At 37.1% G+C, this 17,973-nt stretch overlaps 1 long non-coding RNA gene across 1 annotated transcript in view; it reads left to right on the forward strand.

Annotated features, from left to right (window-relative positions):
* Positions 1 to 3,463: 3,463 nt before the first annotated feature.
* The window catches only part of LOC119470343, a 50,819-nt gene continuing 36,309 nt past the window's right edge, over positions 3,464 to 17,973 (forward strand). The window contains exon 1 of the long non-coding RNA XR_005199238.1: positions 3,464 to 3,579. This is a non-coding gene — a long non-coding RNA (uncharacterized LOC119470343). The remainder of the gene's footprint in view (positions 3,580 to 17,973) is intronic.

A 17,973-nucleotide genomic window follows, 5' to 3' on the forward strand; every position in this document is an offset into this window, starting at 1 on the left:
TGTTGACCAGGATGGTCTCGATCTCTTGACCTCGTGATCCACCCGCCTCGGCCTCCCAAAGTGCTGGGATTACAGGCTTGAGCCACCGCGCCCGGCCTGCGATACAATTCTTAACCATTTTCAGAGCAGTTGGGCTACCTTGGTGCTTTCCTTTATTTCCTAAAGGCTGCATGTATTTCTTGAAAAGCTTCCCAAGCATCAAATGACATCTATAAAGGCCCAGAAATTGATGCTTCAAGTAGATTCCTTGCAAAGTCACTATCATAGTCTCCAGAGCCTTGGTCAATAAATAGCAAATCCTGGAGATGTAAATAATCATTTCTAAGATTGTAAACTTGGTCTTGAAACAGTCCCAGCCAGTTTCTTACTCAGAGCCTGGAAAGGGAGAAGGGGAGGAAGAGTTACAAAATTTCCATTTAAATTGAGAGTCCTTCCCCTGGAAACCCAGAGGCCTCTCTGCTGGCCTCCTGCTGTTTGCTTCCTTTTATGCATTCTATTTGGAGGATGGCATGATTATTCCCTAAACATATTACTGCAGCTCTTCCGGCAGATTCTCTCTTCTAGGAATGTTACAAATGAATTACCATACGGTGTTGGCATGGGGCCTCAGCCAGCAGGAGCCAATTATTTAAAAAATTTCCAAGCAAATCAGTTCAGTGTTTCGCAAGTTACTGGCCAAGAATCTTCAGAAAATCGTGTGGCGTCCCTTCACCACAATATGCGTTGCTGACCTAAATGTGTACAAATTTCATCAACTCTAGGTCCACACCCCAAGCCCTGTGGGTTTTGTTAGGGATACCAGCTCAGAATCATTTGCAGAAATTGAACGAGATAACTTCACTTATCAAAACTGTAAATGGATGTTTGATGAGATCAGATCATTACGTTTTCTTAATTAGGCAGCACAGTCTCCCCCTTGCCAGATGGATTGAGCCGCACCTATTTGTGACACAACTTCATCACACTTTGCCTTGCTGTCAGGGCCGTGTTTCGGGGAGGAAATATGTTCCCTTGGCTAGATTAAACATACGCCATCCAAATCTGGCATTTCCATCTTTAAGAAAGAGACTGTGCTGAATTGGATCACGTAAGAATGTATGTCATGGTTAAAATACATTAGCAATCAGCAAATGGGGAGCTTCTGCCACGTCTGATTTGAATTCTTAACAAAATCATTTATTTATGGAAAGAATGGACTCTGCTTTTATTAGTTAGCACATCAAATGGGTATTCAAAAATATTTAGCCTGAGGGATAAAAGAGTAAGCACAAAATCAATGTGTCACAGGGCCAATTTTTGTTTTTTCTGTTTCTTTGAACTGTCAGGCTGTCTGGAGATGGTTCTGTCTCTGATGGCAGGTGCTTCAGAGCAGTGAGGAGTTTATGCCACTTAGACAACAACTTCAGGACTTTATGTCTCTTTCCATCAGGCACTTCTCCTGCTAAATTCTTTCTGGTAAAGTTTTATTCTGTTTATCTTTATTCTTCTATCAAGAGAAGTAGGGCTCTCCATGGTCACTGATATCCATATACTGTAGAACTTTTACTAACTGGAAAGTATGGTTTCATTTAAACGTTGAGTATCCAATAGAAAAACATGTTCTGACAGAAGAGCAGAAGATCAAACACCGCATGTTCTCACTCATAGGTGGGTGTTGAACAATGAGAACACATGGACACAGGGAGAGGAGCACTACACACTGGGGTCAGTTGGGGGGAAATAGGGGAGGGACGGTGGGGGGTGGGGAGCTGGGAAGAGATAGCAAGGGGAGAAATGCCAGATGTAGGTGATGGGGAGGAAGGCAGCAAATCACACTACCACGTGTGTACCTATGCAACAATTTTGCATGTTCTTCACATGTACCCCAAAACCTAAAATGCAATAAAACAAATAAATGGGGTGAAAAAAAAGAAAAACATGTTATAAAAGTCATAATGAAAACTTATGAGAAATGTTAGTGTCTGCTTTTGTCTAAATAAAGCTGTTTTGATTTTTTTTATTGCGTTATAACAGGGTCTAGAGTACATTATTATCATTTTTCCGAATTATCACTGTAGGAGGTCAATCTGAACCTGTGCTGATCTCTAGGCACACATCTGTGATTATGAACCACCATGTTGAGAGGGGTTTTGCTGTTATCCTTGTTGTTTGTTTCTATTTCCCCTTTTTTCCTACAGGAGAAAAATATACTTGTATTCACTGAGATAATAATTTAGGTTATTTTCAGTTATTTTCCAGCCTAAGAGTAGAAATGCATCATATTAACACTAAAACTTACATAGTCACCATATATTTATATATAAAGTACATGAATAGATTTGCAGTTTCCTGCCTCCAGGTGTTTCTGGAAATTCTGCTGAGGTTTCCTTAAAGTCATCAGGACTTGGTCCTGGTTGTCCCTTGCTGTTATAGCAGCCTGGCAAGGACTCCGGAGCTGCTGGTATGTGTGGCTCCTCGCCTGACTGTTCACTCCATGGCTTCTTCTTGCAGAACCCTCTGCCCTTAATGCTACAGAGCTGCAAATCTGTCACTGCCACTTCTGAGTAGATCACTTTTAAGGGACCTTGGTCAAGACTGCTTTTATGAAGAAAAGAGGGTGATATGATTTGGCTCTGTGTCCCTACCCAAATCTCACCTTGAATTGTAATAATCCATGAGTGTCATGGGAGAGACCCGGTAAGAGGTAATTGGATCATGGGGACAGGTTTTTCCCGTGCTGTTTTCATGATAGTGAATAAGTCTCAAGAGATCTGATCATTTTATAAAGGGGAGTTCCCCTGCACAAGTTCTGTCTCTTGCCTGCTGCCATGAAAGATGTCCTTTTGCTCTTCCTTTGCCTCTGCCATGATTGTGAGGCCTCCCCAGCCATGTGGAACTGAGTTCATTAAACCTCTTTCCTTTATAAATTACCCAGTCTCAGATATGTCTTTATTAGCAGTTTGGAACAGACTAATACAGAGGGGAATGTCACTTCTCTCTCTGTTTTTCTCAAGGAAGGGCTTTGGTGGTGGGAGGCAGGGTTGAGCACAGGGTTATTGCTTGGACCCCTGTTGTTAGGGCTCATGGACACAGCTGTCTTCTTGTCCTTGAGCCTTTTCATTGTTGTGAAACGCAACCCATTGCTGCTCATCTCATTGAACTGGGATGGATTCTCTTTGCTCCACCTTGAGATGGCCCTACAGGAGATTCACAGAAGGCAGAGGATGCCCTGGGTGCTCATAGAGGCATGGCAGCTCCATAGTCTATAAGGAGGTGAACTGTTACACTCAATGGGGAGGGTGGTGCAATTCAGACCAACAGCGTGTCCCAGCTGGGTGGCTCAGATCCCAAAGTGTTACCAAGTTCTGTGAATAAGTCCTTTCAGTTCACATACACTGCCCCCTTTCTCCTTCAGGGCACACACAGCACCATGGTAGCTGGGCTGGGCTGGTTTCCCACGACAGCTGCAAGTTGCATCTGGAGCCATCAGTCCCCTCCTTCCTTCAGTTCTGAAGCTGTGTCTGATTCATTGTGACAGCCCCTCTCCCATGGGTCCCATCATCCCTCCCTGCATCTCACTTCTGCTGGGAATTCCCAAAGGTAAGCGCTGGATATCTCTGATGATGTCTTACCTACTTTGGGTAGGGCTCCAGTTGTTATTTCCAAGACAGTCTTTAAACCTCATTTGAATCAAATGATAGGGGAAGAGAAAAAGCATTAATTAACTCCATATGCCTGACATATTGAGAATCATCTCTGCTCCTAGCAGGATCCTCACAGACCAAGGTTTTCTGTTGCCTTCTTCCACCTTACAGAGTCTTGTATTTCAGAGACTGCCTTTTCAAGTTTCTTTTTGTTTTTTTAAATAAGGGGCCACAGAGTGGTACAAATTATATGTACTTTTATACATTTTTACATTTTAATCTTAAGTAGTTTTAGGTAGGTATAATGGATATATAATAGATTGCACATTTAAAGTGTACAATTTGATAAGTTTTGACATATGTATATACTGTAATCATAAAACCAGAGCCACAAATCAAGATAATAAATATATTCATCATTCCCCAAAATTACCTCTGTGCCCCTTTAACCCTTCTTCTTCATCTGGTTTCTTTCACTCAATGTAATTATTTGAAATCTATCCATGTCATTGTATGTATTAAGAGTTCATTCTTTATCATTACTAATATTCCAATTTGTAGATATACTGCAACTTGTTTATCCAGTTACATGTTGATGGATATTTGGATTGTTTCCAATTCAGGACCATTACAAATAAAACTGCTATGAATCTTCATGTACAAGCCTTTGTATGGACATATGTTTTTATTTAAATTGAGTAAATTCTTAGGTGTGAAATGGCTGAGTCATATTAGTAAGCATATATTTAATTTTTTAAAAAACTGCTAAACTTTTTTCCAAGGTACCATTTTACACTCCCACCAGCAGTGATTGAAAGCTTCAGGACCGCTACATCCTTACCAACTTTTAGTATAATCAGTCTTTTTAGTTATAGTCATTCTAATATGGGTACAGTGCGTATTGTGGTTTTAATGTGCACTTTTCTAGTCTAATGATGTTGAGCATCTTTTTATGTACATATTTGATAATTATGTGTCTTCTTTAATGAAGTGTTCATTTGACCCTTTTGCCAATTAAAGAAATTGTTTAAAGTTTCTTACTCAATTTTGGGAGACCTTTACATATTCTGGGGACAAGTCCTTTGTTAGATACATGTTTTGCAAATATTTTCTCCCAGTTTGTGACTTATTCTTTCATTCTCTTTATAGTGCCTTTAGAAAAATGAGCTGATTAATAATTTTTATTTTATTATCTGTTGAAATAATACTTTAAATATATTGAGTTAAATAAAATATATCAATAATGTCAAGTCAGTTGTTTCTTTTTACTTTATTAATGTGTGCCTGTAGTTAACCAAACTATGAGGTTGAAGACATAATTCTCCAAATTGCCAAGTGTGTCCATGACTTATGACACCAACTGCAAGGAGTTAGAATCCAACTACAAAGTTAATGGAAAAAACACCCTCCCTTTGGTCACCAATTGTGAACTCAGGGGCTTTCCAAAACCACCCTCAGTTTTAGCAATTTTGTAAAGGCACTCACAGAACTTACTGACAGCGATTATACTTAAACGTATGGATTATTGGAGGGAAGTTTACAGATTGAAATCAACCAAAGCAGGAGACTCATAAGACAGAGACTGGGAGAGTTCCAAACATGAAAGTTTCATTGTTCTAGGGACATGTTACTCCCCTGGTTTCAATGTGTTCACTTGGTGTACTGACAACAGGGGGAGCTCACCCAAGTTTTGGCATCAAGGGTTTTTTTATTGGGGTTTCATTGTATAGGCATGATTGATTGATTTCCCATGGAGCTGAAGTCAGTCTCCAGGTCAGCTTGACCCAAAGCTCCTACTAAATCACTCTGTCAGTCTTTCTGGCATGGCCAGGGCTCACTCTCAGAATATTGGGTGTGCCTGGATCTACCTTTATCATTCTTTATCATTACTAATATTCCAATTTGTAGATATACTGCAACTTGTTTATCCAGTTACATGTTGAGATCTGGTAGGGATGGTCCCTACCCTAAACAAAGGCACTCCTATCAGGTGTGACATTGATTACCTCCTAGAAGCAAAGGCATAAGGTAAATCTCTCTTTGGGCAAGATCAAATTCTTTACTATACAATGTAGCTACTAGAAAATGCTTAATTACATACGTGACTCACATTATAGTTCCATTAGACAGCACTTGCCTATACTTTTTAAAGACAAAATTCTTGTAGTCAATCCTATCATATTAGTTAGATCTCAGTAATAGCTTTAGATGCACACATATAACCAAGTTGTACCTTCTTCTGTGATCTTAAGTATTTCTTCGCTTTTAAAAAATATTTCCAGTGTGACCTATTGGGAATTTTCTTTGTTATTACTCCTCTTTCCAGGTCACTTTAGGATAACTAAATTTATTTGTATGTTTTAGAATACCCGATCTGTTTTCAGCTGTTCCATCTGGCAGACTTCTTAATAAGTGATTTTTCCCACATCCTTGAAGCTCCATTTTTCTCCATTATGAGCTCATCATTTTGCTCACCTTAAAATATTGTCTAGAAAAACACTCCTTGCCTAGGAATCAAGTTCTTAATTGAACATGTCTTCTTTTCCCTTTCATAGTCTACATTTTATATTGAGAAAGAGGAGCTCAAGGATTCATAGACTTTATGCTCTCTAGATCATTTTCAAAAGTTTTATTCATCCTTTAAGAATAGTGAGACCAGAATCATGTTCAATGACTTTTACTAGATGCCCTGTGTAATTGTTCCAAAGACACAGTCTTCTCAATTAGTCGTTTCAGGACTACATATAGCTCTCTCAGTCAATATTTGGGCTGTTGATCAGATATAAAATTTTTGGTTCATGTACCATTTATGCAGCACCTATGGTGTGATATTAAGCAAGAATAATAAAAGATGACAAAGAAAGTTTCTGTCCCCAGTGAGTTTTTAATCTGGAATGGAAATTGACAAAAAGGTTTTACATGATCAATACATTTTAAGCTTATAAATTCTGTATGACAATCTGAAGAGAGGCTAAGAACTGTACTGCTCAGTCCACAGACTATGGATGCCCTGGGTAATTTATTACACACTATATTAACATATACTTCATTAGAAGAAAAAAATGTTTTTAGATTTGATGAGGCATCAATTAAAAAAATACCCACTCTAATGTGGGCTGCAACAACTGGGTAAAAGAAACTCAACTGGCTATTTGTTTGAAAATAGGATCTTGTAAGGTTAAAGCAGGCCATTAGTTACATTTAGTTTTTGTTCACCTTCTTCCATTCTTTCATGGGCACATACAAATTAAAATGCATATGCTTTGTTTTTATGAACACATTATTCAGGGATGACAATTACTAATGCCAAACTAAAACAACTGAGTTATTCTGCTGTAATTATCACTGGAGGTGAGCATTGTACAAAATTCGGGAGGCTTATGCAGTTTTAAAATAGTTTTTTGAGGTCAATGACCCATTTTGAGTCAATTTTTAAAACTGGTGCAAGGTATGGATTGAAGTTTATCATTTTGCCGGTGAACATATAAATAAATAATTACTTCAGCACCTTTTGTTGAAAAGACTAGAAGACTTTCATCTTTTGTTGAAAGTTGTTTCTCTATTGAATTGTCTTTGCATCTTTTTCAAAAGTCAGGTGTGTATTTGTTCTGAATTGTCTATTCATTTTCATTTATCTGTTTGTCTATCTTGGTATCAATACTAAAGTGTCTAGATTACTGTAGATTAGCAATACATTTTGAAGTAAGGTGGTATTAGTTAACTCACTCTTTGTCTCTTTATTAAAGTTCTTCTGGATATTGTAGGTCCCTGCATTTCCTTAAGAATTTTAGAACGAGCTCATTGGGATTTCATTAGACTTGAATTATCAATTTGCTGAAAACTAACATCATAAAAAGATTAAGTTGTTTGACCCATAAATGCAGTATTATCTCTGTATATTTAAGTCTTTAATTTCACTCAATATTGTATTATAGTTTTTAATGTATAGGTATTGATGTCACTAGTTACATTTACATCTAAAATTTAACATTCTTATCCTATTGCAAAGGATATTTTGTAAGACTTTTAATTCACTCTAGTTGCATATTTCTTTGTATTTTCTACCTAGAAAACCATATTATCTGCAAATAAAAACTGTATTACCTGTTCCTTTCCAACATGGATGTTTTTGTTTCTTTTTCTTCTCATATTGCAATGGCTAGAACTTCCAGTACAATGTTGAATAGAAGTGCCAAGAGCAAATAACCATGCCATGCTCCTAGTTTTATGAATGTAAGCATCCATGTCATTATGGATTAACATAGTTCTCTTTTATGGCCAGTTAGCTAAGAATTTTTTTTTTTTTAAATCATGAATGGATGTTGAATTTTGTCAATTACTATATCTATTGAAATGATCACTTGGACTTTTTCTTTACAAGTTGCTATTTTAAATTATATTGATTTAAAATGTTAAACCAACCTTGCATCCCTGGGACAAACCTCGCTTGGTCATGATATATCATTTTTTATATGTTGTTGAATTCAGTTTGCTGAAATTTTATTTAGAATTTTTTTGTTGATGTTCACAAGGAACTTTGGGCTGTAGGTTTCTTTTTTTGTAATGTCTTTGTCTAGTTTTGGAATCAGGGTACTGCTGGCCTCTCAGAATGAGTCAGAAGATAGCATTCCCTCCTATTCCATTTTCTGAAAGTACTTGGTATGATTTATAGGTAAAGCCATCTGGATTTGGAATTTTATTTATTGAAAGAAAATTTATTTAACTGCAAATTTATTTTCTTCAATAGATACAGAGCTATTCAGACTACTTCTCATTTACTGATCTTTAGTAGTTTGTGTCTTTCAAGGAAATTGTTGATTTCTTGTAAATTGTTGAATTTATGGACATAACATTGCCCTCATTATCATTTTAACATCTGAAGGATCTATAAAGATGCCATTTCTCTCATATCTGAAATTGCTACTTTGGCTCTTGTCTCTTTTTTCCTGATAAGCTTGGTTGGAAGTTTCATTAAATTTCTCTATTGCTTTCTCTGATTTCTCATTCCTTGACTTCTACTCTGATGTAGCTTGAATATTTGTCCCCACCCAAATCTCATGTTGAAATGTAATTCCCAGTGCTGGAAATGGTGAAATGGGGCTGCTGGGAGGTGTTTGGATCATAGGGGCAGATCCCTCATTAATGGCTTGGGCCATCCCCTTGGGTGATAAGTGAGCTCTTGCTCTGAGTTCATATGAGATCTTGTTGTGCAAAAGTGTGTGGCACCTCCCCCACCGTTTGTTGCTCCTGTCTTCACCATGTGATGTGCTAGCTCACCCTTTGCCTTCTGCCATGATTATAAGCTTCCTGAGGTCTCATCAGAAGCCAAGCAGAAACCCAGCACTGTACTTCCTACACATCCTGCAGAACCATGAGCCAATTAAACCTCTTTTCTTTATAAATTACCCAGTATCAGGTATTTCCTTGTAGCAACACAAGAACAGCCTAATATACATTCTGATATTTATTATTTCTTTTGTTCCATTTAATGTGAGTTTAATTTGCTATTCTTTTTCTAATTTCTTAAGACAAAAACTAAGGCCCATTAATTTGAGCCTTTGTCTATTTTATAATATAGGCACTGAGTGCTATAAATCCACCCAATTATTGCTTACTGTGTCCCCCAAATTTTGATTTGTGTTTTTCTTTTCATTCAGTTCAAAATACCTTTTATTTATTTTGGTTTCCCCTTTGACTCTATCTATCATTTAGTTTCCAAATATTCGGAAATTTTCCCAATATCTTTCTGTTACTAATTTCAAATTTAATTCCACTGTGGTCAGAGAACCTTGAAGTCTTTAAAATTTTAAACATATTGAGACTTGTTTAATGGCCCGGATTACAATCTATCTTAGTAAATGTTCTGCATTTTTCTGAAGAGGTTGTGTATTTTATTGTTCTTGAGTGAGATGTTCTATCAATGTCTGTTAGGTCAAGTTGATTAACAGTGTTGTTCAAGTCTTCTATACTCTTGCTTGTTTTATTCATTATTGAGAGATGAATATTAAAATCTCTGACTATAATTATGGACTAGTTTATTTAATTCCTTGCAGTTCTATCACTTTTTGTTTCACACATATTGTTAAGTGCATAAGCATGTAGTATTATTATGCCTTCCTGATGAATTATGCTCTTTAAAATTACAAAATGACTTTCTTTATTGTTGGTAGTGTTTTTTGCCCTGATATCTAATACTCATATAACCACAACAACTTTCTTTTGATTACTGTAAGCGTTGATGGCATTAATTAGTGTTGATTAGTAGTACATTTTTCTATCCTTTTACTTTTAATCTTTTTGTGTTTAAAGTGTGTTTCTTGTAGGCAGTATATAGTTGAGTTTTACTTTTATATCTAGTATAATAATCTTTGACTTTTAATTGGTGTGTTTAGACCAATAGTTGGCAAACTTTTTCTGTAAAGAGCCAGATAGTAAATATTTTAGTCTTTGTGGACCAAGTCTGTATGATCTTTGCCTTCTCCTGCTCCTCCCCTGCTTCTTCCCTCCTTTTTTCTCCTCCTTTCTGTTTCTTCTCCTCCTTCTCAATGACTCATTAGAAATGGAAATACCATTCTCAGTCAATGGCTGTAAAAAAACCAGGCTACAGGCCAGATTTGGGCCATAGGGCTTGGTTTGCTAACCCCTGATTTATACTACTTATATTTAATGTGATTGTATTGTTACCTTTAAAAATATATCATCTTGTCATTTTTTCTCCTTGTGCCATCTTGGTTTTTTGTTGTTGCTGTTCCCTTTCTCTACTTCCTTTATGTCTTCATTTGTATTAATTAAGTGTTTTTTTGTAATTCATTCTGTCTCACTTCTGGCTTACTAGCTGTGTCATTAGTGCTTGTTTTAAGGTTTGTAATACATATCTTTTAATCACAATCTATCTTCAAATGATATCATACAATGTCACTTATAGTATTAGACTTACATACTTAAATTTTTCCACTTTCATTCTTTGTGCTAATGGTGTCATACATTTTAATTTTATACATGTTATAAATCCCATATTATTATGATTTTGGCTTAAACTATCAATTATTTGTTAAAGAAACTTAAATAATAAAAAAAATCTTATATATTTACTTATGTATTTACCATTTCCAATTGTCTTCTTTCTTTTGTATAGATCAATATTTCCATCTAGTTTCATTTTCCTTTGCCTTGAAGGATTTCCTTTCTTTAACATTTCTTGTAGTAAAAATCTGCTGCTGATACATTCTTTAAGCTTTGTATGTCTGAAAAAAGTGTTTATTTTTCTTTTTTGGAAATACATTCCCTGAGTATAGAATTTTAGGTGACAGTTTTTTCTTTCACAGCTTTAAAGATGCTGCTCCACTCTCTTCTCACTTGCATTAATTCTGATGAGAAAGCTGCTGTCATCCTTGTCTTTGTTTCTTTGGGCATAAAGTGTCTCCCTTAACCTCAACCTGGGATTGCTTTAAAGAGTTCCTGTTAGCACCGGTTTTGTGCAACTTGATTATGATGTTCCTTGATGTAAATTTCTTCTTGTTTATTGTGCTAGGATTTATTGAGCTTCTTATCTTTGTGGATGTACAGTTTTCATCAAACTCAGAAAAATTTGGTCATTATTTCTTTAATTATGTTTTCTTCTTTCCTCCTCTTTCAGGACTCCATTTAAATAAATATTGGACTGCTTGAACTTCTCCCATAACTAATTTTATACAATTTGTTTTTCTCTGTGTATTTCATTTTGTACAGTGTCTACTGCTAAATAATTTGTTTACTAATGTTTCTCCTGCAAAGTTTAATACACTCTTAATCTCATCTAATGTAGTTTTTATTTTAGACATCATGATTGTCATCTCTAGAAGTTCATTTCAGTCTTTTTAATATTTAATATTTATTTAATCTTTATTTAAACCTGTTGAACATATGGAAATGATTTATAAGAACCATTTAACATTCTTTTCTGCTAGTCTAACATCCATGTCTTTTCTGAGTTGGTTTTAATTAACTGAATTTTTTTCATTATGAGACATATTTTTATGCTTCTTTGAATGTCTATTAGTTTTTGATTAGGCACCAGACATGAAGTAACTTGTTGGGTGCTGGCTAGATATGTATCTATGAATTCATATAAATATTCTTGAGCTGTTTTCCAGAACAAAATTCAGATACTTGAAAATACTTGGATTCTTTTAAGTCTTGCTTTTAAGATTCATTAGGCAGCACTAGAGCAGGCTTTAGTTTAGGATAAATTTTGCTAATTCTGGTCTTTCATACTCCATCTTAGACAGAAGCAAAAATCTTTTTGACAAGTTTTTAATTTTAGAAAACCTATTAAAAGCCTAGAAGAAAATTGTACCACCTAAGGTGCCAGTATCAGAAGTCAACCCTGTCTGGGTTAGTATTTCATTCCTCTTGGTTTTCTGTATAACATTACTGTCCTCTAATTTTTTTTAATCTAATAAATAGATGTATTCATAAATAATAATCCACATTTTTACTTTTATAGAATTTTGCCTTCTTCTTTTAGTTCACATATGATATATATTTTTTACATATAAGATAAATGTATATTCTTATCTTTATAATTTTGCAATTTCTCTGATCTGCAATGTTTGGCAAGGGGTGGACTTAAGCAGTATTTTCAGTGTTAAGATTTTGAGTGGACCTCTGTCCATATATTCCAGTTTCTATTGCCTATAACAAATTACTTTGAATAGAAATGATTTTTTAAAAAATACTTTATTACATTCATGGATCACACAAGTTGGGAATTCATAAGGAGTACAGTAGTGTTGGCTTAGCTCTCTTTCATGATGTCTGGCATCTGTGCTGGGACGTCTCACTGGCTGGGGGCTAGAATCACCTGGAGATGTCTTCACTTCCATATCCAGAAGTTTATGCTAGCTGTAATCTGCAACCTCATACGGGGCAGTCAACCTGAGCATGCACATACAGTCTCTCCCCAAGACCTGGACTTTCTCACAGTGGTTTCAGGGTAGTTGGCCTTCTTAAATCATGGCCAGGGCTCCACCACAAGTGTCCCAGGATATACAAAGTTGAAACTGTATCACTTTTTATCACCAGCCTTGGAAGATGTGTGTCATTATTTCCCCTTTACTCTATTTGATAAAGGAGTTGCAAGGCCACCTGGATCCAAGGGAAGGGATGAAGGCATCATGTGTGTGGTGTTTTTTTTTTTTTTGAGACCAAGTTTTGCTCTTTTTGCCCAGACTGGAGTGCAATGGTGCAATCTCAGCTCACTGCAACCTCTGCCTCCCAGGCTCAAGGGATTCTCCTGCTTCAGACTCCCCCGAGTAGCTGGGACTACAGGCTCATAAAGCATCATCTCTTGATAGAATACTAGAAAGATTATGTTGTGGAAGTGCTTGGGAGATGTGAGATATTGTTGCAATTGTCTTTGAAAAATATAATCTGCTACAGTCTGCATCTGATCACAAAAAAATTCACGTCCACTTTCACATGTAAAACTCAGTTACTCTCCCCATGTCCTTCAAAGTCTCATCTCACTGTGGCATCAGTTCAAAGTCCAAGATCTTGCCAACTAAATTTTGTTCAGTTGACTTTAGGTCTTCTCTGGTGCAACTTGTCTAGTATAGCTCTTGCTATACAGATATATGGATTAAAGTGAAAAGTTATCTGCCTCCCATTCATGCACACATCCAGGTGGGAGAGGCATACGATAATCACTATAGTATTTCTATTCTAAAAGAAGGTAATGAAAGGCACACAGCAGTCACTGATCCATAGCAAAAAAATTCAGCTCCATGACTCTTGGCTTTGTTTCCATAAAAAATTTTCCATGCTTGCAACTAAGTAGCCTTCTAAGCCTGCTTTCTATCCGTAAGAGCTTAGGGATTCAAAGACTTCTGTTTACTTTCTGTTTCCTCTGTCTGTTTCTGTCCAAACTGGTACAATTCCATTAAACATTTTTGGTATTCCTGTGTTATTATCTTTTCCCACAGTTTTTTAGTTAAACCCCACCCTTACAAATCTCTTAGAGATTAGCCCTTCTTTACCTTGAGATTTCTGTAAGACAAACCCCTTAAGAATCTTAGAAACCCTGTTGTTTAACAGAGGAGGTCTGCAAGTAATTCCTTTAAGATACTTAAAAGGGGCCAGACGCAGTGGCTCATGCCTGTAATCCCAGCACTTTGGAAGGCCAAGGCAGTCAGATCACCTGAGGTTGGGAGTTCGAAACAAGCCTGACCAACATGAAGAAACCCCATCTCTACTAAAAATATAAAATTAGCCAGGCATGGTGACACATGCCTGTAATCCCCGCTACTTAGGAGGCTGTGGCAGGAGAATCCCTTGAACCTGGGAGGCAGAGGTTGCAGTGAGCTGAGATGGCACCACTGCACTCCAGCCTGGAAAACAAGAGCGAAACTCCATCTCAAAACAAACAAACAAACAAACAAAAAACCTTAGAAGGCCTTTTGTCTATTCGAAAAAGTCTATGCAGTATAAGCTTAAGTAATTCTGAGGCCCTAATAAAGGGTGTTAAAGCCATGCTCTTGGCTTTATGTTTACTCTGAGATGTTTTTATATTTTAGCACCCTGGATATGAATCTTCACCTTAATGCCATTTTGGTTTTTGAACATTTTTTTGCTATGAGAGGATGCTTTTATCTTTCATCTAAAATTTTCTTTAAAATGCAATAGTTTCTTTTTTTGGCTCATCTATATGTATCTTATCATACAGGCCTAAAATAACTCAGTGGGCACTTTGATATTTTGCTTGAAAATCCTCTTAGCTCATTAGATTTATTTTTATTTTCCACGTCATTGCACAAAACACTTACATTGTAAGAAACGTTACAAAAAACAATGTTATCAAAATTTCGGCCACTGTGTAATAAGGGCTATCTTTTTCTCCAGTCTTGTCCTTTGAGCCTTCATCCGTCACTATCCCCTCAAGGCTGTCTCATCACTATTGGTCAAAGGAGTCAAAACTCTGCCAATATTCACAGGGAAGAGAGTGGCAAATATTGTTGGGGGTGAGATAAGGTCACACTGTAGAAGGGCAGGAGATATTTCTGCAGCCACCATTGGCAAATACAACTGGCACCTTACCTATTAAACATTCAGTGCTTGTGGGCAAGTGAGGTTTATCACAAGATGTAAAAAACCCACAAGAAGACACTATTGTGGGATAAGACTAGAGAGAACTACTCCAGGTTGGGAGCAAAGATGCATGATTGGGCTTGTACCTTTTGAATCTTCTAAGAATTTTCTTGCTGCTTGTTATGAGATAGAGTTGTGATGGTGAGGGCAGAGGAGGAATACTGAAAGGAAATAGTCAAGAGTAGAAGGCATCCTGAGGTCCCAAAGTTACTAAGATAATGTAAGCTAACATGGCCTTTGCTTTTCTCTTTATTATGCTATACCTTAAGGAGTTTACACCTATTAAATAAGTGGTCCTGGATTAATAAAGCAGTTCAGTGGAGGCTTTTAAAAAAATTATCCCACTTTTGGCCACCTATTTCATTTTCATATTCCAATGCTTTCTTTATTAATATTTAATGAGGATCAGCATTGTGCCACTTAATGCAGCCATTAAAAATATGGGCTTGACCTAAATTAGCTCAGAGTGATGGGCAGAGATAACCATATTAACAAATATTTTATATATATATCTGGATAATTTCTAGGAAAAAATATTTTTTAAAAGCAGCTAAAGGAAGAATAAAAAAGTGAAGAAAGGTTTAATCATAGGCTGAGTGGCTGGAGTATTGCTGACAGGGTTAATTCATGAAAAGTAAAAATTAATTTCCAGGTAGAGAAGTAGTAGACCATGTAAAGAGTACTTCTGGAAGAAGGATTAACAATTGCAGAAGCATAAAGTCACAAAAGGACATAGCATGTCTTAGAAAGAATGAGAAATTTAGCCGGGCGCGGTGGCTCACGCCTGTAATCCCAGCACTTTGGGAGGCCGAGGCGGGTGGATCACGAGGTCAAGAGATCGAGACCATCCTGGTCAACACGGTGAAACCCCGTCTCTACTAAAACTACAAAAAATTAGCTGGGCATAGGGTGTGTGCCTGTAATCCCAGCTACTCAGGAGGCTGAGGCAGGAGAATTGCCTGAACCCAGGAGGCGGAGGTTGCGGTGAGCTGAGATCGTGCCATTGCACTCCAGCCTGGGTAACAAGAGCGAAACTCCATCTCAAAAAAAAAAAAAAAAAAAAAAAAAAAAAAAAAAAAAAAAAAAAAAGAAAGAATGAGAAATTTAGCATGGCTGAGCCCTAGGGGCTCTAATGGAAAGTAAGAGGCAAGGCTGGAGAAGATTGGAGCTAGATCGCAAATCCTTGTACGTTACATTATTTAGTGTTTATTTTATAGGCACTGAGAGACCAGTAAATGTCCTTAAATAGAAAGTGATGAGGAAGATGACACTGATGGTAGTGTGAGAGAAAGAAAAAGAAAAAAATTGGTGGCAGAAAGGACACTTAGGGAGTTGTCATAATAGTTCAGGAGACAGAATAGCAAGCCCTATGCTCAGACAGTGGCAGTGGGGACTCTGGGAAAAGGTCAGGTGCAGAAGATTATGCTGAAGCTTATTCTGTAGCATGTGGAGACTGATTGAGTGGATGGTGCAGAGTCATCAAGGCTTCTCGCTTGGGAACTCAGTAGATGGTGATACCATTAATTCAAACAGACAATATAGAGAAAGAAACAGCTTTGCAGGAGTGCGGAGTAGAAAACCAGAGTTCAATTGTGAGCCTGTTAGGTTTATGGAACTTCTGGAGTATGAAAAAAAGAGATGTCCAAGACACCATTGGAAATATGGGTCTGTAGTTTGTGAGAGATGTTGAAACTGAAGGTGAAGTTGAAGTCATGGATGTTCTCATGTTATAAATGATGCAAGTTTGGGAACTTGGGATTTGTTCGTTGTGCTAAAGTAGAGCACATCAACTATTGACAAGGGTTTGCTCCATTTTAAACACAGGAGCCTGTCATCATTTCAAAAGATCTAACATCTCTTCCTAGAGAACACTAAGAGAGGCCTTGGGAGCTGGCTTAGAAGAGGGGTCAGTTGATGATTAGTGAATTGAATCAGGGTTAAAGCCCAGTCCCAGGAGATGTGTCCCTGCCTTAGTAACTGATGTATTATTTATTAAAAGTACCCCACTCACTTCCCAGGAAAAGAGAGGACATATAACAGAAGATATATACACATTAAGAAAGAGTAAGAAAATCCAGTTATAAAAGGAGAAGATAATGATCAGGGACCTTCCACTAAGAATAAGAAGTATCACTGAACACAAAATCTCACTGTGAGTTCACTGGTAGCCAGGGAAAGAAGACATAAAGCAAAGCATATCCATTTGTCAGGAAGGACAATCCCTTTCCCTAGCATTTAATTCAGGGAGAAACTAAGGAAATAATATGAATACCATCTTTAAAAGTGATCTTAGGAAATACCAAATATTATTCTTAATATTGTTTCCTTATTTAGAAGAAGTTCTTGATGTTAAATCCTGTTTCCATCTAGGCCTTTGTATGGATAGCCAATGTGATGTTATGTACCCTTAGCAAGTCCTCTCTTCTTTCTGCTTCCCCCACAAAAAAGTCAATCAGAGATGAGGAAGTTTAGCTTCAGAGACGGTGTTCCTTGGAAACCAGGAGAAAGGAGAAAAAGCATTCTTAGATTGTGTTTAAATGAAAGTTGAGAAAAAAACAATTTATGAGGCAACAATCCCTCCCCAACTCAGGGAGAAGCAAGGTTCATGGCCCCAAAAGTTATCTGTGGCTTGGGGCTTCTTGCAGTTCTGTAGGAAAAAGGGGAAAATTGTAAGAGGATTAATTGCTTGATCTAGAGCCAATGAAAGGGTGTTTCTAGCAAGACTTTGTCAGTCCAAAGCCTCTGTGGGCCAGAGATTCTGACCAGCATGGGAAGCCAGGGCTTGGCAACAGAGCCATGTGCCGGCCACTCCTGGATTTTCATCCAATTTCTCGGTTTTTACCAGAGGTGGTGGCGGCCTGGCTGTGAAGAACAAATAGAAATTGGCTTTGTCTCCTGAATTAACTCTAACTGATTGGTGGTTGCTGCCTCAAACGCTGCATTGAGAGGGTTTCTGAGGCCCCACCTAGGCCCAATAGAAAAGTGTATCATTACTGAAAAACAATGTTTGACATAGACATGGAATCAAAGTAATTAATATACTGTAATTTGTTCCTATAACTAACATTAATATAATTAATCGGCATTCACATATTAATGGACACAAATACAATTAATCAATGTAATTAATATTATTGGCCATCTCTGATGTTGAAGTGTTAATAACAGTTGCATGTAGACTTTCTAGCTAGTGCTGAATGGAGCACCTGGTACAGTTAACATTACC

This window comes from Cebus imitator, unplaced genomic scaffold (assembly GCF_001604975.1).
Source record: "Cebus imitator isolate Cc_AM_T3 unplaced genomic scaffold, Cebus_imitator-1.0 Scaffold28, whole genome shotgun sequence".
NCBI classification, from domain to species: domain Eukaryota; kingdom Metazoa; phylum Chordata; class Mammalia; order Primates; family Cebidae; genus Cebus; species Cebus imitator.